This window comes from Podarcis tiliguerta, assembly GCF_965153285.1.
Source record: "Podarcis tiliguerta genome assembly, chromosome: 5".
In the NCBI taxonomy this organism is placed as follows: Eukaryota; Metazoa; Chordata; class Lepidosauria; order Squamata; family Lacertidae; genus Podarcis; species Podarcis tiliguerta.
In genome coordinates, this window is record NC_139538.1 from 43007335 (window position 1) to 43034740 (window position 27406).

Sequence of the window (27406 nt, forward strand, 5' to 3'; positions counted from 1 at the left end):
GGGGTTTTAAGACCTTCAGGAGAGGCCCTCTGGTCTGTTCCAGGAACTTGTGAAAGGGTAGTCTTTGCATTTTCTTGCTGTTCTGTTTTATTATTATTATTGTATTCTTGTCATTAAACACCTTAAACACCATTTGGTGGGAAGGCAGGATTGAATTTTGCAAGCAAACAAATTAATCAATTTGCCTACCTTGCCCACCCCCAATCTTTGGCCCCCTGAAGTGGTACAGCCCAGACATTGGTTTACCATCTCCAAGACCCCCTACCTTGAGAGAAGTCAGAGCATTCTGACCGTGAAGACTGTTTATTTTGCTGGCAACTATACAATATACAAAGGGATTTGACTGGAGATGAAAGGAATTGACAGGAGAAGGAACTCATCCCAAGGTATGTTTAAAAGTGTGGTTTACCTTCCTGCTTGACTCAAGATCAGGTGGAAATAGTGAGCAAAAAAATAACCAGACATAATCTGTCTCTCCAACCCACAAGTGGGAGAGGCTGTGATGCAAATCCTTTCAAACTTGGTCTAAAATAAAACAGCCAATTCACAGGACCCCAAAACTGCCTGAAAACCTGAGTTTCTGGGATGCACAAAAAAGCAGTTGTGAAAAAGAGGCTATCCTCTCCATGGAAAACCAGGCTAGTAAAAATAGTCACAAGGAAGCAAAATCTATTGACTCCTAGCTCCTTGCCTGGTACACTAACCATTAACTTGCCACTTGGATAGGTAAAGGTAAAGGGGCCCCTGAGCATTAGGTCCAGTCGTGGCTGACTCTGGGGTTGCGGCGCTCATCTCGCTTTATTGGCCAAGGGAGCCAGCGTACAGCTTCCAAGTCATGTGGCCAGCATGACTAAGCTGCTTCTGGCAAACCAGAGCAGCGCACGGAAATCACCGTTTACCTTCCCGCCGGAGCGGTGCCTATTTATCTACTTGTACTTTGACGTGCTTTCAAACTGCTAGGTGGGCAGGAGCAGGGACCAAGCAACAGGAGCTCACCCCGTCATGGGGATTTGAACCGCCGACCTTCTGATCGGCAAGTCCTAGGCTCTGTGGTTTAACCCACAGCGCCACCCGCGTCCCATTGCCACTTGGATAGAACTATGCAATTCTCTGCATAAAGTTTCTAGTTCTGTTTGAGGATTTAAAAAGTTAAGAGACATGAAAACCATGTTTGTTCTTGCAGCACGTGGGCCCTGTTCATGCTCATAAACAGATCTATTTGTTCTCCACTAAACTTCCCTGAAGTACACCATCTCCTCCAAATGACAATTCCAAAGATCACCGCCCCTCACTGTGACACACGCCTACAGTCCCCTTGCTGATCTTAAAGAATCAAAATGCTGGAGGAAAGGGACTTAAAGGTCATTTCATCCAAATCCTTTTCCATTCCATTCACTAGAAGGTCTTATACAGACCATACAGTGGTACCTTGGTTTACAACCATAATCCGTTCCAGAGGTCCGTTTGTAACCCGTTTGTACAGGTTGTAACCCAAGGCGTGCTTTCACCAATGGGGCCTCCAAAAAAATTTTGTTTGTACAGTGGTACCTCGGGTTACAAACACTTCAGGTTACAAACTCCGCTAACCCGGAAGTAGTACCTCAGGTTGAGAACTTTGCCCCAGGATGAGAACAGAAATCAAGTGCCGGCGGTGCGGCAGCAGTGAGAAGGCCCCATTAGCGAAAGCGCACCTCAGGTTAAGAATGGTTTCGGGTTAAGAACAGACCTCCGGAACAAATTAAGTTCGTAACCCGAGGTACCACTGTAATCCAAAAAAAATTGGGTTGTAATCCAAAAAAAAGTTGCAAACCGGGACACGCACTTCGGGGTTTGACGTGTTTGTAATTCAAAACATAGGCAAACCAAGACATATGCAAACCAAGGTACCACTGTAGTAATAAATTCAGATAACACAGAAAAAAAGTACACTACAGTCATACCTCGGGTTGAAGTAGCTTCGGGTTGAGCATTTTCAGGTTGCGCCCCGCAGCGACCCAGAAGTAATGGAGCGCATTACCTCCGGGTTTCGCCGCTTGTGCATGTACAGACGCTCAAAATGACGTCACACACATGTGCAGAAGCGGTGAATCACAACCCGCAAATGCGGGTTGCATTCGCTTCAAGATGCGAACGGGGCTCCGGAACGGATCCCATTCACATCCAGAGGTACCACTGTACTCAGAAGTAGTGAAAAATAAAAATGCCACCTAATCAGTTTCCCACAGCAACAGGGTAAAAACAGTAAGAGTACATGTGCTGGTCCCGGGGGTAAGGTACCTTGGGTGTAGCAAAGTCCACACGAAGAGGGGCAAGGTCCGAGGCAGAGTGCCGGGCGGTGAACAGGAACGCTGGAACAGGAGGCTGTGCAGGGAACAGGTACACCGGATGGTCGGGAACAGGAGGCCGAGCAGGGAACAGGAGTACCGGATAGTCAGGAACAGGAGGCCGAGCAGGGATCAAGAACGCAGGAAGGTCCGAAGCCAACAACGACGTTGCTCCCGCAACCTGGGGCCGGGCTGACTGGGCTTTTATCCTCTTCTAAGGCCAGGGGCGGTCCCGGCCCCCAGGAGCCCCGCCTCCTCTGGCCTTAAGGCGAGCACTCCTCCTGGGGGCAACCAGTTCCCTTCGCCTCTCTGCTCTAAACCTCTGCAGATCAGGAGAGGCCGAAGGGTTACTGGGCCCTGGAGGAGGCTCACCTGTGGCCACTGAGTCGTCAAGCCTCTCTGGGGCCAGAAGGGCCTCACCTGGGGCCAGCTCCTGATGCACTGCCACAGGTGCAGGCTCTTCAGCATCTAGGCCTGGCCCCAGTTCAGCCGGCCCTGGAGGCGGGGACTCCTGTGCAGGCCGGGATTCCTCTGTTTCATCCTCCGAATCGGAATCCCAGGCCATCACACCATCCCCCCTCCCAGGCCCCCCCCTCAACCGAGGGTCCGGACCCGGCTTGCCGGGGTACGTCGCATGGAACTCTCGGAGGCAGGCAGGTGCGTGGACGTTGGCCGCTGGTTCCCAGGAACGGTCCTCCGGTCCGTACCCCTTCCAGTCAATGAGATACTGCAGCTTCCCCCTGCGGTATCGGGAGTCCAGGATGCGTTCCACCTCGTACTCAGGCTCTCCCCGAACCAACACTGGCTGCGGTCGGGGACGGTTCGGGTGGAACTCGTCGGGTGGGGCCACCGGACTCAAAAGGGACCTGTGGAAGACCGGGTGAACCTTCAGGGTTGCGGGTAACCGGAGACGAAATGCCACAGGAGAGACTTGGTCTACGATAGGGAACGGGCCGGTGAAGCGGGCGTCCAACTTCCGCGAAGGTCGAGAGGGGTGGAGGTGGCGAGTGGAGAGCCAAACCAGGTCACCGACGCGAAGTTCCGGCCCCACCTGGCGGTGGCGGTCGGCCTGGGCCTTGTACGCTTCCTTGGCCTGGTGCAGTTGCTCCACCAAAAGCTGTTGCTGGGACTGGAGCTCTTGAAGCCACTCCGTCACCGCCGGGACTGCGGATGTCGGCAGCACCTCTGGAAACAGCCGTGGATGATAACCATAACTGGCCTGGAACGGGGTCTGCTGGGTGGACGCATTCACCGCGTTATTGTAGGCGAACTCCGCCAATGCCAGGTGGTCGACCCAGTCATCCTGCTGGTAGCTGCAGTAACACCGGAGGTACTGCTCCAGCACCGCGTTCGCCCGTTCCGTCTGGCCATCGGTCTGTGGGTGGTAGGCTGACGAGAGGCAGACCTCCGTCCCGAGGGTCCGGTGTAGTGCTTGCCAGAACCGGGATGTGAACTGAACGCCCCGGTCGGACACCACGCGCTCAGGTAGGCCATGCAGGCGGAAGACATGCTGAAGGTACAGCTGAGCAGTTTCCTTGGCTGTGGGTACAGATGGACAGGGAGCGCAGTGCACCATCTTGGTGAAATGGTCGGAGAAAACCAGAAGGCAGGTACAGCCACGAGACGAGGGTAAGTCCACTACAAAGTCCAACGAAACCGTGTGCCAAGGGTGCGGTGGAACTGGCAATGGCTGAAGTAGGCCGGGGGGTCGCCCGGTAGGTCCCTTGGCGCGCCGGCAGACATCACAACCAGCAACGTAGCGAGCCACGTCAGCCTTCAGGCGGGGCCACCAAAACTCTCGACTGACCAGATGGGTGGTCCGATACCGTCCAAAGTGCCCCGCTGCTGGGGCATCATGGGCCATCCGGAGAACCTCCAGCCGTAGTGGCCCTGGCGGGATGTACAAACGACCGTGGTGCAGCAGAAGGCCCTGATGCAGGACCAGCCCCGGATACTGTGGGCTGGACCCTTCAGCCAGCTCCCGGAGTCGTTCCTGGGCCCAAGCGTCGACCCGCTGCTGTTCCCGCACCCGAACCTGCAGTGGCTGCGCCTCCTGGGTGGCCAGGAATGCAGCCGGAGGTAGGATCGTGGTGGGTTCTGCTTGCTGTACCGTGTCTGCGTTGTCGTCAGGTTTCCGGGACAGGGCATCCGCCTTCTGATTCTGAGAGCTAGGGATGTAGCGGATCCGGAACTGGAACCGGGAAAAGAACAACGCCCACCGGATCTGTCTTTGGTTCAGCTTGCGGGTGGTCTGGAGGTACTCCAGGTTCCGGTGGTCGGTTCTCACCTCCACCGGATGTCGTGCCCCCTCAAGATGGTGGCGCCAGACCTCAAAGGCTACCTTGATGGCCAGTAGTTCCCGCTCCCACACAGTATAGTTACGCTCCGCTGGTAGGAGCTGGCGGGAATAGAAGGCACAGGGTAAGAGTGGCGCTTCAGGACCAATCTGTTGAGACAAGACGGCACCGAGAGCCGTACTGGAAGCGTCGGTCTCCACCACAAAGGGTCGAGAGGGGTCAGGATGTTGTAAGATTGGTGCCCTCTGGAAACAGGCCTTCAACCCCTGAAACGCCTCCTCTGCCTCCTTGTCCCAGGAAAACGGCGTCTTTGGGCGCAGTAGCCGGGTCAACGGGGTGGTGCGATGAGCATAATCAGCGATGAAGGTCCGGTAGTAATTGGCGAACCCCAGGAAACGCTGTAGGTCCTTGCGGTTCCGGGGTGCCGCCCATTCTTGAACCGCTGTCACCTTCCCCGGGTCCATTTGCACCCCATCTGGAGAGAGCCGGTGACCAAGGAAGTCCACAGTCCGCTGATGGAACTCGCACTTGCTGAGCTTTGCGTACAAACGGTGCTCACGCAAGCGCTGCAGCACGGTCCGGACATGCCCCTCATGGCGAGCCGGGTCACGGGAGTAAATCAGTATGTCATCCAAATACACCACCACGTACTTGTCTAACAGGTCCTGAAACACGTGGTTGATGTAGCGTTGAAACACAGCAGGCGCGTTGCACAAACCGAAAGGCATAACCAAATATTCGAACTGCCCGTACCGGGTCCCAAACGCTGTCTTCCACTCATCCCCGGCTCGGATCCGAATCAAGTTGTAGGCCCCCCGGAGGTCCAGCTTGGTGAACACCTGTGCCCCTTGCACCCGCTCCAGCAGCTCCGAGATAAGGGGCAAGGGGTACCGGTCTGGGACGGTAATTTTGTTCAGGGCTCGGTAATCATGGCAAGGGCGGAGTTCCCCACATTTCTTCTTAACAAAAAGCACCGGCGCCGCGGTGGGCGAGGTGGAAGGCCTAATGAACCCACGCTCCAGGTTCTTGCGCAAGAAGTCCTGCAAAGCCTCGCGCTCTGGCTCTGTTAGGGAATATAAGCGACTCACTGGTAAAGGCGCTCCGGGTTGGAGGTCTATGCCGCAGTCAAAAGGCCGATGCGGCGGCAGCTGGTCTGCCCCCCGTTCCTCGAACACGTCCTGGTAGTCCTGGTACACGGCTGGGAGCGTGGGTGCTGCCTCCTCTGAGGGCGCGGCCGCCAGCGTTCCGGATTGAGCATGGGAACATGGGTCTGGGAAGTGCACGGTCCGTTTGACCCAGTCAATCTGAACGTTGTGGGCCTCCAGCCAGTCCATCCCGAGCACCAGGGGGAAGCGGGGCATAGAGGCAATGTCCAAAGTTCGCAACTCCCGGTGCTGCTGGAGACACAGGACCAGAGGCTGGGTCTCCTGAGTAACGGCACCTGAACGCAGAAGTCGTCCGTCAATCGCTTCCACCTGGACCGGTACTGGCTTGTTCCGAAGTGGCACCTGATGATGGGCGGCAAAAGCAGCGTCCATATAGGAGCGGGTTGCCCCTGAATCTACCAAAGCATGGGTGAGGATCCAGGGCCCACCTGGAGGGTATAAACGTACCGAAACCATAAGATGTTGCAAGTCCATTGGTGCGGGCCCATTCTGTACGGTTTGGGACCCCCGGTAGCTAGGGCCATCAGCTACTGGGGTTGGCGGTTTCCCTGCGGCTGGCGTTTCTCAGGGCAGGACCGAGCGAAGTGTCCACTTCCGCCACAGTAAAGGCAGAGATTTCCATCCCGACGCCGCGCCTTCTCTGCGGGGGAAAGGCGTGGCCGCACTGCCCCGAGCTGCATAGGCTCCTCCGTTAAATCAGTTGTGACCGTGGGGCTGCCGGAAAAAGCTGGTGCCGTGAACTGGAAGTGTCGGCGACCCCGGGCCTGACGACGATCCTCCAACCGGTCGCCTATTTGTAGACTCCGTTGAATGAGAGTGTCCAGCGTGGTGGGGCGTTCCATTGTGGCCAACTGGTCCAGTACCTCGTCCGAAAGCCCTTCGAGATACTGGTCCCGCAGTGCCGAGTCATTCCAGGTCAAGTCCTGTGCCAACAGCCGGAACTCCGTGGTATATGTGGCCACCGTGGACTTGCCCTGTTTCAAATGCCGAATCGCCCGGTTGGCTTGACTCTCTTTCTGGGGGTTGCCGAACGCGGCCTCCAAACGATTGCAAAACCCCGTATAGTCTGCCAGCAAGGGGGAGTCTTGCCTGAGTAGCGGCAACGCCCACTTGGCCGCCTGGTCCTTTAACAAGCTAATCAAAAAGTGCACCTTGGTACGGTCGTCAGGAAAGTTCCGGGCTCGCCCCTGAATATACAGTTTGGCCTGGGCCAGGAACATGGGAAAGCTGGCCGGGGCTCCATCAAATTTCTCAGGCAAAGCCACTGGGTACTTGCCCGGAGCCGGGGCGTCGGCCCCAGAAGCCGGTAGGGCTTCCAAGCGTTGCTGAAGTGCCTCAACCGCGTCACTGAGCTGCTGCACGGTGTGAGACAAGGCCTGGTTCTCCTGGGCCAAAGCCACCAGTGCAGCCGCCTGTTCAGCCATGGCCTCTGGCTCTTCCCGAACGCACCCCGACGAAGGGGGAGTGCGGGAGGAGGCGGGAGCAAACTGTGCTGGTCCCGGGGGTAAGGTACCTTGGGTGTAGCAAAGTCCACACGAAGAGGGGCAAGGTCCGAGGCAGAGTGCCGGGCGGTGAACAGGAACGCTGGAACAGGAGGCTGTGCAGGGAACAGGTACACCGGATGGTCGGGAACAGGAGGCCGAGCAGGGAACAGGAGTACCGGATAGTCAGGAACAGGAGGCCGAGCAGGGATCAAGAACGCAGGAAGGTCCGAAGCCAACAACGACGTTGCTCCCGCAACCTGGGGCCGGGCTGACTGGGCTTTTATCCTCTTCTAAGGCCAGGGGCGGTCCCGGCCCCCAGGAGCCCCGCCTCCTCTGGCCTTAAGGCGAGCACTCCTCCTGGGGGCAACCAGTTCCCTTCGCCTCTCTGCTCTAAACCTCTGCAGATCAGGAGAGGCCGAAGGGTTACTGGGCCCTGGAGGAGGCTCACCTGTGGCCACTGAGTCGTCAAGCCTCTCTGGGGCCAGAAGGGCCTCACCTGGGGCCAGCTCCTGATGCACTGCCACAGGTGCAGGCTCTTCAGCATCTAGGCCTGGCCCCAGTTCAGCCGGCCCTGGAGGCGGGGACTCCTGTGCAGGCCGGGATTCCTCTGTTTCATCCTCCGAATCGGAATCCCAGGCCATCACAGTACACAAAACAGACAAAAGCCTTCTGAAAAGGCCAGCTCTTGGGAGATGCCAAAATGAATGCAGTGTAGGGGGCTTGACAAACCTCTATGCAGAAAGCATTCAACTATCACGAGCAGATCCTGCTCCTAGTGGATGTCCACCATACCTAACCACTGTAGTCCAGGCATTGGTCACCTCAAAGCTGCATTACTGAAATGTGCTCAATGTAGCTCCAGCTAGTGCAGAATGCAGAATGTAGTGGCCAGACTCCTGTACTGGCTGCTTATCTACTACCAAGCTAGGTTCAAGGTCCTTGTATTAATTTATAAAGCCCTGAACATCTTAGGACCAGGGTGCCTTGGGGAACCACCTGAACCCTTATATCCCAGCTTGATCAATGAGATCATCTATACAGGAATGTCCTTGGTCATCCCCCAAGTTGGAAAGCCCATTTCTCAGCAACAAGAAACAGCCTTTATTTTCATCAGTTCAGTCCTGTGGAACAGAGGTCCAAGCAGGTGCCTTATGTTCCAACCTTCAAATGCCTGTTGAAAACCTTTCTATGCCTCCAAGCTTATTCTCTATTCTTAGATAATATTCTTAGTGAGAAAATATCCTTCTGTAATAGTTGATCTCCGGGTTTTTTTAATATATATGGTTTTTACTGCATGGTTTTATGTTTGACTGTTGTAAACCACTTGGGTTTTTAATGAATAGAATTTTTTAAAATAATAATAATAATAAGCCATGTCGGTGTGAAGTGTGGCTGGTTTTCAGCCCGGAGGCAAATTCTGTTTCTCATTCAAATGAATGCAAGTTGCCTCTGGACTCAAAACCAGCCACACTTTGCACAGACACAGCATAAAGTACAGCACATACATCTCACCTGATTGCAAACGCTGTGAGCTTTTGGGAACCTTTGACAGACGTGCACCTCAGATTTGGGTCTGGCTGTTCTTTTGTTAGAAAGGTTCCATATGCAACCTTTTCCCTTCCCTACATTTACCATCCCACTAGTCGGGTGACATAGAGCTAGAAGGGCTCAAACAGAGTTCTCACCTGGGGTAGACAATGGTTGGCACCAGCCCTACTGCAGTTATAATGGGGGGGTGAGTTATGAGAACACTTCCCTTCTTGCATTGAAGTGCGTAACTCTTTCACATTTGAGCAACAGACCAGACCATGTTCCTATCAAACCTGCAGCCTTTAAAATTAGCACACTTTGCTGCAGAACAAACTACTTGGAACAAAAGGGTAGGGAACTTCAATGGCAAGTGCTTTCATTTTGCAGCAGCGCCTATGACTAGGAAACTAAAATGAAGGGGGGGGGGCTGCCTGGGTTTGTTGCCCTTGCATTAACAAAGACTTCCTCCAGAGGATCAGGACATGTCCTGCCTGACCTGGTAATGGAGGAACAATAGCTGGCTCAGTGGAATTTGCCCACTAGAGTCACAATGGGCAGCAGCAGTGGCTTCATCTGGGGTGCTCATGAGGCTAGCATGCCATCCATGCTCAAAATGCAAGGTAAATTCTCATCAGCACCAGCTAAAACTGGCACAGTGCTAAACTTTGTTCCTATCCAAGCTCTTATGCAACCAACCAACCATCCATCCATCCATCCACAGCAGGCTGATCATTGATTACTCACAGAAGGAGAAGAAGGAGCAAAAAGAAAGTTGTGCTCTTGCCAGTGCCAACCAGGAGCTGTGGTGCCCGGCACTGGATTCTCCTGGCACTTAAGGCATTGTCCTAGGGAAGCACATCCTGCCAAATGTGTTTAGGCAAAGGAGCTTCTCAGATTTTTAAAGATCCAGTTATCTGTGCTCAGGCAGAGCCTTTCGGTTCCTTATCTGACCCCCACACCCCACATGCAAAAAGGAGGCTTAAAGGAAGGCCACAGATGCAGGCCACAGACTAAGCAAAGCTGCCTCATCGATGAACCCTTAGCTGATGAGAGAGCAGGAAAACAGTTAAGCCTGTTCCTGCCCAGGAGATGAGAGAGCGGGGCCATGTCTGGCTCCATCTGGAGTTTTGCGCAGACCACGTGCATGTTTCAGCTTGCACTAAAATAGCTGCCAGACTTGGAGGAAAACAAACTTCACTTAAAGGGGAAAGTGGCAGCATTTTCCACAAACTAACGAAGGGTGTAAGATGCACATCACAGAGATTCTCTTGGTTAACAGACCCCAAAGGACACCAAGCAGATAACCGGTAGGCGGGGTGGGGGTGGGGGGGAGGCATTCTATTTCTGGACGGATGTAAGGCAATAAAAAACACTGTTCACCACTGAGGAAGGAGGGAGGAGATAATGAGCCCTCCCTTCACAAAGCGAGCACAGTGCCAACAGCGACAGTCTTGCATCTTTCTTAAATGCTATTGTTTCATTTCACAGCTGACCTGTTTATCTCAGAAGACGCTCTCCCCCAGGTACCCAAATCTCAGCCCTCCAAATTCATTTTGATTTCGCCAAATTTATGTAAAACTTGATTGTAATAAAAACTCTAAAAACAGTTTGCAAGAAATATGAAAACTGTCAATAAATACAGCTAGAAACAAATAATCCAAAACATTCAATAAATTGTTAAAAAGCAACAGTAGCTAAAAAGAAATAAAATGTATATAACTTCTACATGTCTGGATAGGTTGGCCTAAACAACAATAAATTATGCAAGCATAGAAGATTGTAGCCTGTTAACTCTTACTCAGAGCAGACCCACTGAAATTAATAAACCTGTATTAGTCCTGTCTATTAACTTCAGTGGGTATCCCCTGAGTAGGACTAACACTATTGCCAAGTGTAGTCAGATGCTAATGATGTTTTTTATGAAAACCCAAAGGTTCTGGGTTTTGTTCCTGTTCATCTCCTAATGTGAAGTCCTACCCTCCCCCGTTGCTGTACTGTTTCTTTGTATTCTCCATTGGGAGGAAGGGAGACGTCACCATCCTCCCTCCACAGATGAAGGTCAACATCCTGAGAAACAAACTAACTTACTGGTTATCACCCAAACATCTGTCAGAACAGAGAAGTGCCTCCCAAGGCCAGGGGCTTGTTTGAGTGTTTAAAATTCCTCAATGGAAAACCTCAGAATTTGTGGGCAGAAAACAGACACCCATCAGCTGAAACATATTACAGAATTTCCACTAGACAATTCTTCAATGCGTCTGCATGTGTAGATGCATAGATTTGCATAGCATGATTGCACAAGGGCCAAGACGTCAGGTGGGACCCCTCAATGATACTGTGGCTGCCTACACACCATATATTTAAAGAACATTTTCCACACTCTCAAAAACAAAAGAATCCTGAAAACTGTACTTTACCCCCCTACAGAACTACCATTCCCAGCACCCTTAACAAACTACCATTCCCAGGACTCCCTGGGTTGGGTTGGAATAAGCAATGTGTACGCAGCCTGTGCTACAAAGTATTCTGAGTGGGCAGGGCTAGGCTGGCGCCATCTTGAAACAGACTGCACAGGAGCTCAGCTGTCAGGGAACCATTCTGAAAGACTGTCATGATATTTCAGGGGAGGACAAGTAGCTGATCTGTGGATTTCAAAATAGCCTTTTACTGGTCAGCAAAGCACTCCACAGTTTTCACTTCTGGGGCAACAGGATAGGCCAGTTCCGGCAGACCCAGCGCTTACGGATGCCCATCAAAGCCCCATTACTTCCAGCAGGCTCATCAAGCTCTCTCTGGATTGCAGTCCTTGTTTTTTCACTGCCCAGTCTGCTCATTTGGGCAAATGCTCTCTTTACAAATTTGCCTTTGCAGAAACCAAGCTTTTGCTTGCTGCCGCACCTGCCCCTGCTGCCCCCTGATTCTTGTGCTCCTTATCTCTGTCATCCATCTGAGACAGATTGCATGCTTGAACTCTGTGCCCCAGCTCCAGTCTGCCCCCTGTGCTCACTGCCCATGTTGATGGATGTCCTTGCTGCAGACACGAGAGACTGAACGCTGCTCTACACCCAGACAGGCCTCCCAACCTAGCAAGTCAGAATGAGATCCTCTCTGCCGTGGGGGGGGGGGGGCAAACTCAGCCATTGAGAACTGCACAGCATCCGTGCCATTTAGGGTGAGGCAGAGGGGAGTCTGGCTGCGGCTTCCAACCCTTGCAATTTTCAAGTGTAGCAGAGAAAATTGCTAACCTCAAGTGTGGGAGGCTGTCCTTTGCTCCAGGGTCATGGGGAACTGACCAAGCTGCAAAGATAAGGCGCCAGCTCAAAATTCTTCCCTTCCTAGCAGAGACAAAAAAACAACAACAAGGGCTCAAGTAAGGAGCGTTGCCAAGCATGCAACTAGCCCGGGCGGGTGGAGGGTGGGAGAGAATGGGACTTCTCACGAGCACAGCCGCCCACCACTCCCAGAATCCCCTGGGGCAGAGTAACAGCAACGAGAACACATGAAATGTCCCGTTGCACCATAAACGAGAGCTTGCAAATCTATGTTGCTCGTGGCACATGTTGAGCAAGATTTAGAATTCAAAGGGAAGAGGCCCTCGCCCACTGGGCCCCCCATCCCCTTCCCACACATAAGGGAATAATTAGTTCCAGCAGACTACTTTCCCCAGACACAGTAACCTAAGAGGTAGGCTCCAGTGACACAGCTGATATGTTGCCGAGTGTGACAGAACACGGTGACTAACCATCAAACCGCCTAATGCAAAGGCATTCCAAAGGAAGCAACAGAAACTGATTTAACAGGAAGCGCACTGGGGGCAGTCCCCAAGGCCAGGGGGAAAATGAGTTGCACCTTGTGGATGTTCTTTTGCATGTAGATCAGGCACATGGCCGCTCACACCAGGTACATGGGCCCCACCCCAAGCAGGATGCACCCTGGAACAAGGGATAAACCTTTCTCTGCTGTGCCATTCCACGGAACAGCTCCTGTTAATTCCTCCCTTGAAATCAAGCTCTCCTGTTTGTTCGGTCAGTTATCTTTCTACGGAGCCATCTGTGCAGCCTGCGTCCCACCAAGGGGTGTGGCCACCTCCCGATCACAATCTATTCAAATTGGGGAGGAAACCACAATTAACCTGATCCACGAGTTATTCTGTTTGCAGAAACTCTATTGACATGCAGGGCCCACCCACACAAAGAGGCCTCTGGCACCTGGAGAGCAGCTTGCAAGGCACCTCCAGCAAATCCATAAAACTATAGCAGTGCAAGATCTCCATTCAAAATAGGGTGACAAATTGGTATCCTAAATGACTTAACACCAAGTGATAACTCTTCCAGGTCACTAAAGCACCTTAAGAAGTATCAGATTCCTTTTGCTCCACCGCGATCACTGAGATCATCTAACGGGGCACTTCTGGTGGTTCCCCATATCCTTGAGGTTCAGTTGGCCTTCACTAGGATTCGAGCCTTTTACTTGAATCCTAGTGTGGCATGCCCTGCCCTGTGGAACTCCCTGGCAATAGAAGTTGGGCAGGAACCATCTCTCTCTTCAGACACTTTTTGAAAACTTTTTTGTTTAGGCAGGCTTCTAACAACATGAATCCCCCTCCCCTCTCCTTTTAACCAACCAGTATTTATTGATGTTTTATGGGTGTTTTAATTATGGATATTTTGGTTGATTTCATTATTATATACAGTATTGTATTCTGCCTTGCTGTGTTTTTACTATAGATTATAAATTTGTAACACAATCGCATGAACATGAGTGAGTACTCCCTTTGAGTCAAACAGCCCGATCGTGCTGTGTTTGTGGACATATTGCTACCATAATCAAGTCTGCCTTTATTTGAGGCCTCTTGGCCCAAGGAAGGCAGGAGGAATCAATCAGAAAGTGAAGGAAACTGAAATGATTCTCATTCTCATTTATTTACACCAGGGGTAGTGAACCCCAGGCTAGGGTTTTTTGCCTGGCCAGAATGCATCACTTGCTTGCCTGGATGCAGAACAGAAAAATGTGTGGCTGTGTGTTCAGGACTACTGAACAAAAGTTAAACTGGCATTTGTTGCTCTGCCCATTTTTGCTCCTGGCCCTTCTCACCAGTGACACGAGGCCACCAGGAGGCTGCCCAGAAGAGAAAGTGGCTTTTGGGCTGGAAAAAGTTCCCTGCCCCGAATTTGCACCATTTTCGGATGCAGTATTGATGAGCACTTGAGCTGCCATGTAAACGGGAATGCAGCACTCAAAGGAAAGGGAAAATCCCATTTCACATCACCTTTCATTTCTACCAAAAATTCCTCCGCGCAGCTTGGAATCTTAGCCATTTAGAGCAACTATCAAAAGAAATTATGGCTGTTCCTGCCTTTCATGAAAAAAAGGAACACAGAGAGCTGCTTTACACTGAGGCAGACCATTAGTTCATCTGGTTCAGCATTGTCTACACTGACGTCAGGGACTGAACCCTGGAACCTTTTGCATGAAAAGTGCATGCTTGCTACCACTGACCTATGACCTTTCCCCTTCATTCACCCCCTCTATAAATGAGCATTGTGACTGAAAAGATTTGCATGATCCACTACTGAAAATTGTGCAAGAGGCTCTTTTATTCCACATCAAATTTTATGATTGGGAGGTCTTTAGTACTCAGGTTCAGAGTCATTTTATAAGCAAAATTATCAGTAACAAGGTACAAACTTTCTCCCTATTGCCATTTCAGTTGTACACCCATTTATCTAGATATCAAACACAATTCTTCTGGTGGTGTCTTTTAGCAGAAGCTAAAAGACCCTGATGCTGGGAAAGATTGAGGGCACAAGGAGAAGGGGACGACAGAGGATGAGATGGTTGGACAGTGTTCTTGAAGCATGAACATGAGTTTGACCAAACTGCGGGAGGCAGTGGAAGACAGGAGTGCCTGGCGTGTTCTGGTCCATGGGGTCACGAAGAGTCGGATACGACTAAATGACTAAACAACAACAAACCTGGCTACTTCATAATTCATAAATTCATAAATAAGTGAAACTGTTCAAATTCAGTATTCATTAAGAAAACAAAATCTGCAACCCAAGCTTGCAGTTCCAGGACGATGAAGCATATGTGAAACCCTGAGATTGGTATAAATAAGGTGAAATGGCAAAACGGAAATGAAGACGAAAGCAGGAGCGTACGAAGTGGGGGGCAGAGGGGGTGGCCCCTGCCTCCCCCCAGCTGCAGAGCGGCTGAGGGCGCACACAGTCCATATGGGCTGCCGCGCATGCGCAGTCCGTACTGGATGCAATACATGTGCGGTCCGTACGGGATGCTGCTCGCACAGTAGCCTGTACGCCTCCGTGCACAATCGGCTGCCCATATATGCCACACACGCAAGCAGCAGCCTGTGCGCATGTGTGGCAGCCCGTACGGTCATTGCACATGCACACTCCATACGGGATGTCCCGCCCCAGGTGCCGGAGAAGGTTCCTCCACCACTGGACGGCAATACTAGGCAATCTGACTAGTTTGGAGTGAGACTCAATGACCTCATTTGAGACTTTCTTCCTAGTACAAAGATCCATACTTGTAAATGAAATGCCATACAGCACTTTCCTGGGCGCATCCAAATTCATGCCGTTGATGTTTTAATTTGCTGATGCTTTAAGTTGTTGGAAGCTGCCCAGAGTGGCTGGGGCAACCCGGTCAGGTGCACAACATATAAATAAGATGTTGTTGATGTTCTTGTTATGCATGTTTATTCAAAAGTAAATCCTGCTGTATTTAATGGGGCTGTAACCTCTTGCACACCTACTCACAAGTGAATCCTCCTGAAATCAGACTTACTTCCATGTAAATATGAGACTTGCTTCCATGCACATTATATCCTGCATATTCTTTCAGTCATTTCCCAGTCCTGAATAATATGATTGCCAGATGGAACCCAGCAGCTTTACATTAGTGTGGCGAGCATGTGGCCCTTCAGCTGCTGCTGGACTCCAATTCCCATTAGCCCCACCCAATATGGCCAATGGGTAGGGATGATGGAAACTGTAGTATAACATCAAACGGAGGGCCACAGGTTTGCCAGACCCTCCAAGTGTCCCTATTTTCCAGAGATAGTCCTGGATTTACAGAAGCCGTTCCACTTTCTGATTTGATCCCAGAATGCTCCACTTTTCCTTAGGATGTCCCTATTTTCATCGGTGAAATGTTGGAGGGTATGGAGTTATGCAACCCACGTGCCAAAGAGATAAGTAACTATACAACCTTTGGAAGACATCTGAAGGCAGCCCTGCATGGGGAAGTTTTTAAATGCACCTAATTTTACCACAAAAAACTGGGAAAACTTATTGACTAAAGTATAAGCTGGTTCACCACACACTTCCTGGTGGGCCGGAGTGTGTGTGTGTGCGCGCAGAGGGGGCTTCTCTCTCCCCCCCAGCCCCTCCCGCCCCCCTGTCTACCTAGGGTGCTGCCGGGAGGCAGAGGCTGGTGGCAGCGGCAGAGGAAGAACAAGCAGCCCAGAAGGGCTGCTCCTACCTGCTCCTCTGCCGCCAACAGTGGCAAAGGCAGCGGAGGAGGAAGGAGCAGCCCGAAAGGTCCCTCACTCAAGCATAAGCCGAGGGGGGCTTTTTCAGCATTAAAAATGTGCTGAAAGGGTCGGCTTATACTTGAGTATATACAGTATATGTTGGAAGCCACCCAGAGTGGCTTGGACAACCCAGTCAGATATGCGGGGTTTAAATTATTATTATTATTGAATAGGATGTCCCTGTTTTTATCAGAGAAATGTTTGCAGGCTTCATTCGAAATCAGAGGGCAGCTGCAGTCTTGTGAAGAGAGGCGAGGTCTCACCAAGCTGCAGGTGTTAATTTTGCGTTTCAGAATATAGAGATTAAACAAAGCAAGCAAAGAACTTTGTAAATGCTTTCGGTAATCACACCCAAAGGGATGCAAAAGGAAAGCCCCAGAACTTGTTTCAAAATCAGAGCTCAATCCTCAAATGTGTGAAGTAGTAACAATAAAGGGAGTGCCTTTCTGCAGGTTCCAAGCTCCTTCCCCTTCAGATGGAGAAACTGCAACCAGCTATGGACCCATGTAAAGAGTTTCCAGAGCAAAGACTATTGTGAGTTCTAGCATCTCCAATTTTGGAAATTAAGCACTTAAGTGATGAAAAGCACAAAAGTGACTAATAATAAATTTCTCAGCTATTTGATGAGGGAGGATGTCCATCAGTCCATACATGCACCACAGTTTTGTGGGACGACACAACAGAGAATGAGTTTCCATGAGGCCAAGCGGCCTGGGTCTGACTGTCATGTGAAAGATCCAAAGAAACCCCCCCCCAAAAAAATCTACTATAAACATGGCCATTTCCTAAGACCCTGGTGCCTCTTTCTGTCCACCTCCCATCTGAGGAGGCATTAGATCTGCCCTTGTTGAGCTCAAGACATGTGACAAGCTTTTCATGCACAGATAAATTATAATATTATTACTACTCAGGGCAATAACACATGGCAAAGACAGCCCCAAGGCTGTCCGTATCTGCAAATGCTCCGAATACAGATTAATGTCAATTTCACTGCATTTATCATCACTGCTCCGAGCTGCCTTGAGCAGGAACTGCAAGCCCAAGATTGGAAGGTCATCTGGTTTAATGGGTGTTTTTGTGTCAGTCTCTTAGTAGCCTTCACAAAAAGGGGAAAGGGTGGGGAGGGCCCTTTTGTAACTTGCTACATAATTAACTCCCCCCTCTAGAAGTCAAAGCAGGCAACCCAGTTCTTTTCTCTCTCTTGCCACAAAGACAACCAGTGTCAGAAAAGTTTTGCCAAGTTAAGTGGGCAGGCTAAGCTATCCTCTGTTGGCACCAGAGGAGAACAGAAATTAAAGGGAAAGGCCTTAGGATTGCAGTAGCATAGCAACCAGGTGCAGTGACAAGAATGGGGCGCATTGAGTGCCGTGTGGATGCACAATGAAAACATGGACTACCCAATTTTATTTAGTAAGCTAGTAAATCTTTTCATTCTATATGCAAGACTAAGCCAAAATAAGGTCCAAGTTTCCAAATACACACAGGGTCAGTTTCCTAAAGAGGGTATTGGTGAGCAATATCCTGAGAGATGGTTGTTTTAAATATCTAAGTCATTTGGTGTGGGGGGGTTTGGGGGGGAGGGGGAGTTGCAAATTCTCCAAAAGCTATCATAAGCACAAACCTTTCCAAGTGTCAGTCCCTCAAAGAATGCAAGGGGTCCAAAGAAGGGGGTGGGAAGATAAATGAGAAAGACAAAAAAAGGAGGCTGTTCAGAATGTGATTCCTTGGCCATTCCTTGCCAACCAAATCTGCTGCACTTTGATATATTCATAGATGTACCAGAGTAAGCAAAAGACTGCACATTAAACTAAACTAGCTTGCATTATGGGGAGAAGAAGAGTGGCCTTAAGTGAATCATATAAAGAACAGCACATCATTTCAACCTCCAGCACATCCTAGGAACACAGAAGCCAAATGACAGTAATTCTGCAAATTTTGCTGTGGTATCTGAGGGGACTCTCTCTTCATGTACCTTACCTGCCTCAGGTCTTGAAAGTGAGCTCTGCTCTCCTGTCATCAACTTCCTCCTGAAACAACAGAAAAATTGTGAAGCCAGTAGATTAAATGAAAAATCAGTGCAGTTTCTGGCATGTGTAGCACATGATGAGTTTCAGTCACAATAACCAACCAGGCTATAGGGTAGGTTCTCAGAAGTTCTCAGTCCCCACTCTCCATATTGCTCTGGATTCCTTGTGCAAATGCAAAATTAAGGAACACTGAAGGATAAATACACAGTAGATGGTGTAAGAGGAAAATACAGATCGCCCCTTGCTAAAATCAGCCGAGACCCTCTCTACATGCACAACTCAAGAGCCACAGGGAAAGTTCGTACTTCTCTACTTTTCTATTCTGCAATTCATTGCTGGAGGACTCCCTCATTACAGTGATTTTCGCTCTAAATTCCTCTGCTCCACAGTGGAGTTCTCCACCCAAACAGCCAGCTTTGGTGTCCAAGTTACAAACGCAAGCAATTAATTTAACAGCGGCTGAATGGAGTTGGTTTTTTTTTTCCCTCCTCAAATTTATCGTTCGAAGATCAGGGCAGGGACACTCTTCCCTCTAGGCAACATTATGTTTCAAACTGTGCCAGAGAAAAGTGAGCTGCACAGCACCACCTCCTCCCCTGCTCTGTATCCCACACCATATGCCTTGGCAGGCAGAAAGGCAGAAAGACATACCGAACCAACGCAAACCCGGTCAACAACAGCCAGACTTCCGAACCAAAGGACAAACCACCAGAGAAGCTTGTCCATGTAGGAAAATGGCAGATGAGGCTGGCTCACACATCCTGAAAGAGTAAAACCACTAGCGGTTTCAAGTTGATTCCTGCTGCCTGCCCTTCTCACTATCATTCCAACTCCCCAAAAAAATCCTGGCCAGCGTCACAGCCAAACAGTCTTACCAGCTAATCAGAGAACAGGAGGGGAGGGACGCCTGTCGCTTCACATTTCTTTCATGCTAACAACTAGGTTCGTGTGTGCATGTTCCCACATGTGCAGTGCATATCACGTTCCTCTGTTTTCTGTGCAGCTCATTTCTTGTAGTCTTTACCAGCTCCAAGACATAACCTAGAACAACTTAAGGCAAATGCACACGGAGCCATCAAATTTAGGATCAGGACTAGAAAGCAGCAATTTGTACAGACTCTCTTCTTTCCTGCGCCTGGCACAGGAGAGCGCAAAAACTCCTGGATTCGTGCCAGAGGAAGGCCCAGGAGATTTTTCTCTTTCCAGCGGGCACAATGAGCAAATCACACACAGCTTACAAGCCCCCAATGCTCTCTTCCCTCCCTCCCTCCTTCCCACCCCATTCTCCAGCCTTAGAAGTCGGAGCATCATGTTACAGACCCTTTCATGCTCCAAACACAAAGCAGAGACCGGCTCATTATGTAGTGCTCAACTAACTACTCATGGAGCAGCTGCTGTCAGCCTGCTGCTACGTGGTCCAATCCAGAAGCTCTGAAGAACAATGTCACGTGACCATCAAAATCCTTGCATATGCTTATTAACAAATGTGACCCAGTAAAAAAAGTACCATTTTACCAATCTCTTTTTCCCTAAGGTTGTGAAACAGATAAGGTCATGTTATGTTCAGAAGAGAGGAGAGGGACACATTTATCCCACTGCTGCCCCCAATTCAAATGATCATTGCAGGCAGAAGAAATGCCACCAAAGAAAACATAGTGGCTTTTCAATTTTGTTTTTTGCTTCTTAAAAAAACTTGCCATCAGTTCTACATTAGAAGAGAAAACTCTTCCAAAAGGGTCAGAGCAAAGCTAAATATGTTCTCTACCCATGAGGAGCTCACATAAGAGTTTCTTCCTTTGATTTGTAAAGTGTCATTCCTATGTTGGGAGATGTAGAATATGATGCATATGGAAACAGTCGCACTAGGGGGTCTAGCAGTTCCATGCAAAGCTAAAGGATTGGGCTGAGCTAATGCTGATGGGCTAGGACAGAGGTAGGGAACATAAGACCCTCCAGATGTTGTTGTCTCCAACTCTCATCAGCCCCAACTATAAGGCTGCAGTCCTTTGCACACTGACCTTGGAATAAGTAAACAGCCACCAAACTCAGCGAAACTTAATGCTGAGTAAGGGTACATGGGAACCCTTTCTGTTAGAGCGCAGAAATTATAATGAATTTAGTGAGGAAAAAATCTAGCTCAATTTGACAGAAGGGGAATCTGGGGGGTCAAAGATATAGCACGGCCTTGGAAATAAGCCCACAAAAGTTACCAGCTTCTGTTTCCATGCTGGCTGTAGAGGAAAGGAAGCCCCCACCCTCTGCTGCCAGCATGCAGATACAGGTTCCTTAGACTCTAAGCAGGCTACTGAGTGAACGGGCAAAGGAAGAACAGATTATTTTCCATATCCGCCTCTTCTCCACCAGCCTGCTTGGTTTGCATGCTTCTCAGGGAGGAAGGGGCTTTCCTTCCTCTGTGGTTAGCACAGAACTCAAGTGGTGGAGGGAGGCGAAGGATCCACCCCTCATCCACCACCCCACTCATTTGCCTGCAAGTAATTCTTAGTTACCTGCGGCAAGTTGTTCAGTGGAGTTTCAGCGATGGCTGGCCCATTTTAGTGCCTGGAACACTGCCCCACCAACCTCAATCTGACCATAGCTGTCAACCTTCCCTTTTTTTGCGGGGAATTCCCTTATTCTAGCGCTGTTTCCCACTGCTTCCCGCTGCTATCCCGGATTGTTAGATATCCCGTAGACTGTCCCCGGGACAGGTGAGGCTGCTGATCCCTTATTTTCAAATCTGAAAATTGACAGCTATGAATCTGACATCAGCCAGGCAGCCCACCCAGCCTTGCCTTCCAGCGTTTCTCATCCTGTTGGTCCCCAGATGTTGTTGAACTACAACTCCCATCACCCCTAGCTAGCAAGGCCAGAGCTCAGGGATGGTGGGAGTTGTAGTCCAACAACATCTGGGGACCCACAGGTTGAGAACCGCTACTAGCTGGCATTGCCTGTCAGCTTCTTCCACCTTATGTCTCAGTGTTGGCCTTGTAACAGGAGTGCCAACTTGGCCCCATGACCGTGGGTACCCAGGGCTGTGGGTGCCATGCAGCGTGCACAGCCCTGGCACCAAAATTTGTGGATGCCTGGCCCCTTCGTGGGGAATTTTGGGGGCCCAGGGAGTTTGCACCTATGCCTTGTAAGGAGGGTGAGGAAGAAGGGGGCAAAACTCAAATTAGTTGGCTCTGAATCTCATTGACTCTGGCTCCATCAGCTGTTGGGCTCCCTGCTTTCTGCCCTAGCACCTCCAATGGGCACAAACACCACTGTGCAGAGAGTACATAAGGTGAAGCAATTCAGGCAAATTTAGCTATAACCTGGGGAATGCCCAACAGGCACAGCCTGCAGCACAACCCTGAAATAACCATCCAAACCAGCTAGGCAGGAGTACTTAGGCTTAAACCATATGCTCTGCATCCTGGGCTGAAAGCTAATACCAAACAGGAGACGAGAGTTCGCCCAGGGAGGGAGGGGCTAACAGGCAGTTGTCACTCCAGATACCAAAGTCTCTGCTCCTGTCCAAATAAGCTAGAATGTCCAAGGGTAGATGTGGCCAGGGGTGGGAGGAGGGAGGGAAGGCGTGCGAATACTTCTAGCCACAGTTTTCAATATATCTGATTGCGATGGAGCCAGCTTTCCCCATGTGGCTGTGAAATGGAAACTCTATATTCCGAAAGGGAAAAGGAAGGCTGCCAGGCCAAGCTGGGCACTGCATATATCGGAAAGAAGCTTCGGGGAAAGTTTGCACTGGAGGTGAGACAGGGAAAGAAAGCCACCGAAACCTCTCCGGTCCCTGCCGACTCCTGAGCCTGGAATGTAGACTGTTGAAACAGTCCCTCCCTCAGCATGCCAGAGAGCCACCCTCTCAGACCCAGAGCCCATCTCAGCCAAACCCCTTGAAACCCCAGAACCCTGGAGCCATTATCTGGGAAAAGGCAGGATATAAGCTTTTAAAATCAATCAAACAAACAAATCCCCCTTCAGTAATCAAAACCCCTCTTCCACAAATGCTGGTCTCCTACCAGTCCAGGAGTGGGGACCCTGTACCCTTCCCAGTTGTTCTTGGGACTATGGCTCCCATCATTCCTGACCATTGACTACGCTGTCCGGGATCAATGAGTTGGTTGGAGTCCGGCACAACAACTTCTGGAGGGCCTGCCCTTGCCCCTCAGCATCAGCTCCTTCCGTCCCTGGAAGAGTCACTTTTGCCTTTTCAGCCACTGCCCCGCACTTTGACCCAGCACAACACCTCAGTACCACCGGATCTCCCAGTCCCTTGCTCCACTCCACCCAAGATCTGTCTCCCCAAAGACCCTCCAACCACCCATTGCCCATATTCCACTTCTGGACAGTGGTTACATAGCCCACAGAACCACCAGCCTCGTAGCACATTTCCCCCATACATGATACCCCACACTCCTTACACAGATTCTCAGCCCCCTAAAAATATAACACTCCAACTCTTCTGCCCCACACATACAAACCATCAACACAGCAGCGTATTTATGTTAAGCTTAGTTTAAAAACATGTCTAGGGCATTAGCCCTCCGCAGAGACTTCCCTTAAGCGCCTGGAGGATCTCTCCCCTGTATCCCCACATTTGCCCTACAACGCCGCCCCCCCTCGCCCCCCCCCCCCGCGTTTTAATTCATCGCTCCCTCAGTTTTAAAGCGTTTTCCTCCACTGACCGCCACACAGCATCTCGGGGCCACACAGCCAGCCAGCTCTCTCCCCCTCGCCCAGACGAGCGCTAGGACAGCCCGCCGCAGCCTCCAGCTCCCCTCGCCCCCCGGCCAGTCCATGCCCGGCCCCAACGCCAGGCTCCGCCCGGCCGCCACCCCCCTAAAGCCCCCCCTCCCCAGAAGGACGGACGGCCGAGCTAACGGGCAGTGGGAAGGGGCCGCGCTCGGGAGAGTCACGACGGGCGGACAGTGTCTGGTCCCAGACGATCAATCCGGGGAGGGGTAAGGAAGGGCGCCTTTAGGGTCGAGGGCAACGTCCCAGCCCTAAAACTGTGGGGTTTTTAAGAGAGACAGCGGGCGATGCCGGCTTGGCTTGGCCAAAGCTATGCCTCTTGCCCTCCCTTCAACTTTTTAAAGTTATCATGATGTCTGGAGCACTTTTTCTGGTCTTGTTTCCGGGATGGGTGTTGTGTCGTTGTTTCCCATACCATGTTCCTCTGTTATGCCCTTTTAACTTCTGAGATTACAAGGGAAGAGCCAAAAAGCTGACCACCTGACCTCACTATATACTGTAATTCCCGGGCTGCGCGCACGTCAATAAAAGCAAACGAGGTTAGATGCGCCTCGTTAAAAAGGCTACTCAGAAACAACCACCTTCCTTCTGCATCACGTGCCGTCAGAGACATATCTTTATTTCTGGACCAACTAAAATATTCCAAAGCAACAATTAAGCAAGCTTTCGAGGTCTCCAGGGCTCTTCTTCAGTCTGGGTGTTAAGCAAAACATAAGGCAGCAGCGGGAGGTTGGGGGTGGATGGAGAGAAATACTAGTCTGTAGTTTGTAAGAGCCTTAAATTGGAGTGCAGGAGGCATTAGGCAGACTTAATTAGATTAGACTCTGTAGGTGCAGAACAGATTTCAGGTTGCAGCAAGGGCTGCTGGGACACAGAAGCAATAATAACTGATCTCCCTACTTGCGGAGGGAGGGACTGTCATTGTGGGTGGTTTTTTGGTCACAGTAAATTTTAAGGTGCAACCTGAAAGGAGTGTATAATCTTCCCAACACCTCCTGCACTCCATTTTAAGACCCAAATTGTGGACTTCGAGGCTCCAACATTTTGTCTTCATTTCCTCCCCTCCCCCTTGTTTTGCTCAACATCCAGAGCTCTGAAGAACCCAAAAGCTTGCTCACTACTTTGCTCTGCTCTAGTTACTCCTCCTCATAAGGGTATTACCATATGGTAACTTTTGGGGTTGTTTTCTTCAAGTAGGTCAAGAGAGTTAGTTACCTACATTATTATTATTTTTTTTACTTCTGTGCACTTCACACATTTTATACACTGGAGCTCATTCAATATTTTTCATTATGACGAAGATCACGTTTATTGAAGCATTGCATATGCTCTGTGTCTTTTATTCTCTTCTGTTCTCACAGTGCAAGCCATACATTCAAAGCACATAGCTTTCGCCCATGGGGATTGGTAGTTTTCCAGTCACAGAGCTACAATTCCCAGCACCCTTAACAAACTGCAGTTCATAGGATTCTTTGGAGGGGAACATCTATGGTGTGCATGTGACTTGAGTGCCACCCTGGACCAAAGTGAAGCTGAGCAACTGTGTATTCTGGTAAAGATTGCAGGAGCAAAATAGTTCTAAGGTGGGCGTTATGTACTAAAAAAGGCCAAGGGACGGAGGCGTTTCAATAGAGTCATAGCATAAAATGCCACTGCTAATATTTCTCTGTTTGCCACTTTGCTTTTGTGGTAGGAAGATTGTGCTTCCTTTGATAGCATTATGGGAACAGGTTTTATCACTTGCTGTTTACTGTGTGTGTAATTTTATGGCTTTAATCATTTGCATTGCATACTGCCCAGAAAACTTCTGCTATTGGACAGCGCAGAAAAGCAACAAGTAAAGCAATATAAAAAAATATATAAGTAAAGCAAGCGCTTGAAGGGAGTGGGGAATGGCACAAGAGGAACTCTAGAGTTGTTGATGATGTTCTTTAGAGTTCTGCCAAACTACTACAACCTGGAAAAAAAGGAGACTATCACACTGTAACATATTAGAAAAAGAAGGGACATCTGGCAAAATGCATGCTGGAACAAGCAGGTAAACAAACCTCTGTAAAGCAGGAGACACATGAGTGATCAAACTAAATTAAGTTCCTTGAAAAAGAAATGCTGGCATAAAAAGACTGTGTAATTCATTAACCATAATTTCCAATGGAATTAACACTAGGGTTGTCACAGAGCATGCATTATTTGACATTAGCTATGCAGACATCTCAAGGCAAGTGACTTTTCCTATGTTGCCTGCGAGACAGGAGTTAACTTCCTGTGCTTTTGAGGGCAGGGAGCAGAAGAAGCCTGTTTTTCCACTCCATTACATTCCTTTTAACCACCATGTATCTCCAGTGAATAATGCATTTGTTCACCTTTTGCAGAAGATGCCTGGAGTCCCTCCCCCCAACCCCAAAAAAGCAGGGTGCAGAGCACAGACCCCTATTACCAAACTATAGAAGCACAGAATAATAGGATGGGAGGGATACAAGGTTCAGAGCAATTTCTACATCAAGGTGGGAACTCCTAGGGCCAGAATATGCTGGCAGAGGGGGTGAGAACCCTGATGTACCTTCGTATTCATGCAACAAGCACCTAATCAGAGGATCCCAGAGGTTGCACTGGAGTAATGGAGTCAGGGAGATGTTTTGTACAGCACATGGACAACCCTCTTCCTGTTTTGCTGACGAAGCTGGGAGTGTTTTGTTTTGTGTGCATGTGTGTGGTCTTTTTTTAGCATCAGGCTGCAACGTACTAAAAGCATTATTCTTTTTTACACCAGGCAGCATCTGTCCACCCACTCCAAGAAATGTCTCCACCCAAATACGTCAAAAGTTCCCCTCTCTGTGCAATATACACACATAGTAGTTTCCATAACCATGTTATCGATTTTTTCTTTTTGGCTCAGATCATTTTTAGCTCAGATAATTAGCCAAGCCAGTACCAAGCGTCGACTTGCTCTGCACTCACTGCATTTCATTCCTTACATAAATCACACAGCATTTGGGAGACACTTTGCGCATGAAACATTAAAGATTAAAAAACCCCTTGATTAGTAGCTTATGAAACGTTAAAGAAAAAAGAGTCGGTTTTGCCATTAACTGATGCTCCAAGATTTGCATAACTGCCTTGAGCCCCTGGCATAACAGCCCTGCTGTTGCAAGGCTTCGTGTGTGTGTGTGTGTGTGTGTGTGTGTGTGTGTGTGTGTGTCCTTGCATGATGCAGCATTTTGCAATTGTTTTCTGATGCAATGTGTTTTAGGATCAGGCTCTTAGTTATGTAAGCAAACACACACACACACACACATATACACACGATTGCTGCTGATTCTCTCTACAGGGAGACTGCTGGAGATTTTCTTTGAAAAGTCAGTGAGCATTAAGCACAGACAACACATTAACAAGCAAACATATGGAGCTGAAACCATGTCTATGTCACATGCAGCCAGGGTGGAAGATCACACACACTTTCCCTGTCCACCTCCATCTGCTCTGACCACTAGTCCCTGTGCATGGTTAGTGTCCCTACTGCTTTTCCGAGACCTTTTCCAGAAGATGCCAGAGATTGAAACTGAGATGTTCTGTATGGGTGGCATGCACCCTACCATCAAGCTACAACCTCTCCTCCAGAAATGTGTGCTGATAGTAAAGCTTATACAGAGATAGATAATGTAGAGTGTGGTGGTTATAGGGTTAACCACAAGAAGATAATACTTTAAACAAAAGGATTTGTTTGTTTATATATACCAGGCATAGGCAAACTCGGCCCTGCAGATGTTTTGGGACTACAACTCCCATCATCCCTGACCGCTGGTCCTGTTAGCTAGGGATGATGGGAGTTGTAGTCCCAAAACATCTGCAGGGCCGAGTTTGCCTATGCCTGGTATATACACACAAGGTAGGTGGGCAGGGAATGTCATTCCTCTTCCAGATAACTGATTTTTAAAAATTGAAATTGCAAGGGGGGGTTGGGTTGCATGGATATTTTGTAGGCTCAACTCCAACATTCTTTATTGAGACTCAACAAGATGTCACAAAAAGGTGGCAAGCTTTTGAGTGCTTCAGAAGTCTTCATCAGAGAAGAACAAGGAGTAAACAAAACTCAAAAAGTACAAAAATTAGGCTTAAAGTTCATTTGAAGTTTGGGACCAATATGGATTAAAAGCTTCCTCATCCTAGAATCCAATGAATGGTATCTTACTTAGTCCTAGTCAAAGTAGACCCATTGAAATTAATGGGCCAACTGAAATTGCTCACAAACCAACATTGGCTACAACTCT

The 27406-nt window shown here is 49.5% G+C and overlaps 1 protein-coding gene across 7 annotated transcripts in view; it reads right to left on the reverse strand.

Annotated features, from left to right (window-relative positions):
* The window catches only part of LZTS2 (leucine zipper tumor suppressor 2), a 71073-nt gene extending 47586 nt beyond the window's left edge, over nucleotides 1-23487 (reverse strand). Inside the window, exons 1-3 of one of the 7 annotated variants that reach the window (XM_083441003.1) lie at nucleotides 23072-23205; nucleotides 18337-18386; nucleotides 12047-12136 (exon numbers count right to left, since the gene is read on the reverse strand). The gene's annotated coding sequence lies outside the window, so the exon portion shown is untranslated. Of the gene's footprint in view, nucleotides 1-12046; nucleotides 12137-18336; nucleotides 18387-18691; nucleotides 18829-19037; nucleotides 19228-19261; nucleotides 19521-23071 lie in introns of those variants that run through there. The other 6 variants (XM_083441002.1, XM_083441006.1, XM_083441001.1 and 3 more) reach the window with 6 other exon arrangements.
* Between the last annotated feature and the right edge of the window lie 3919 nt (nucleotides 23488-27406).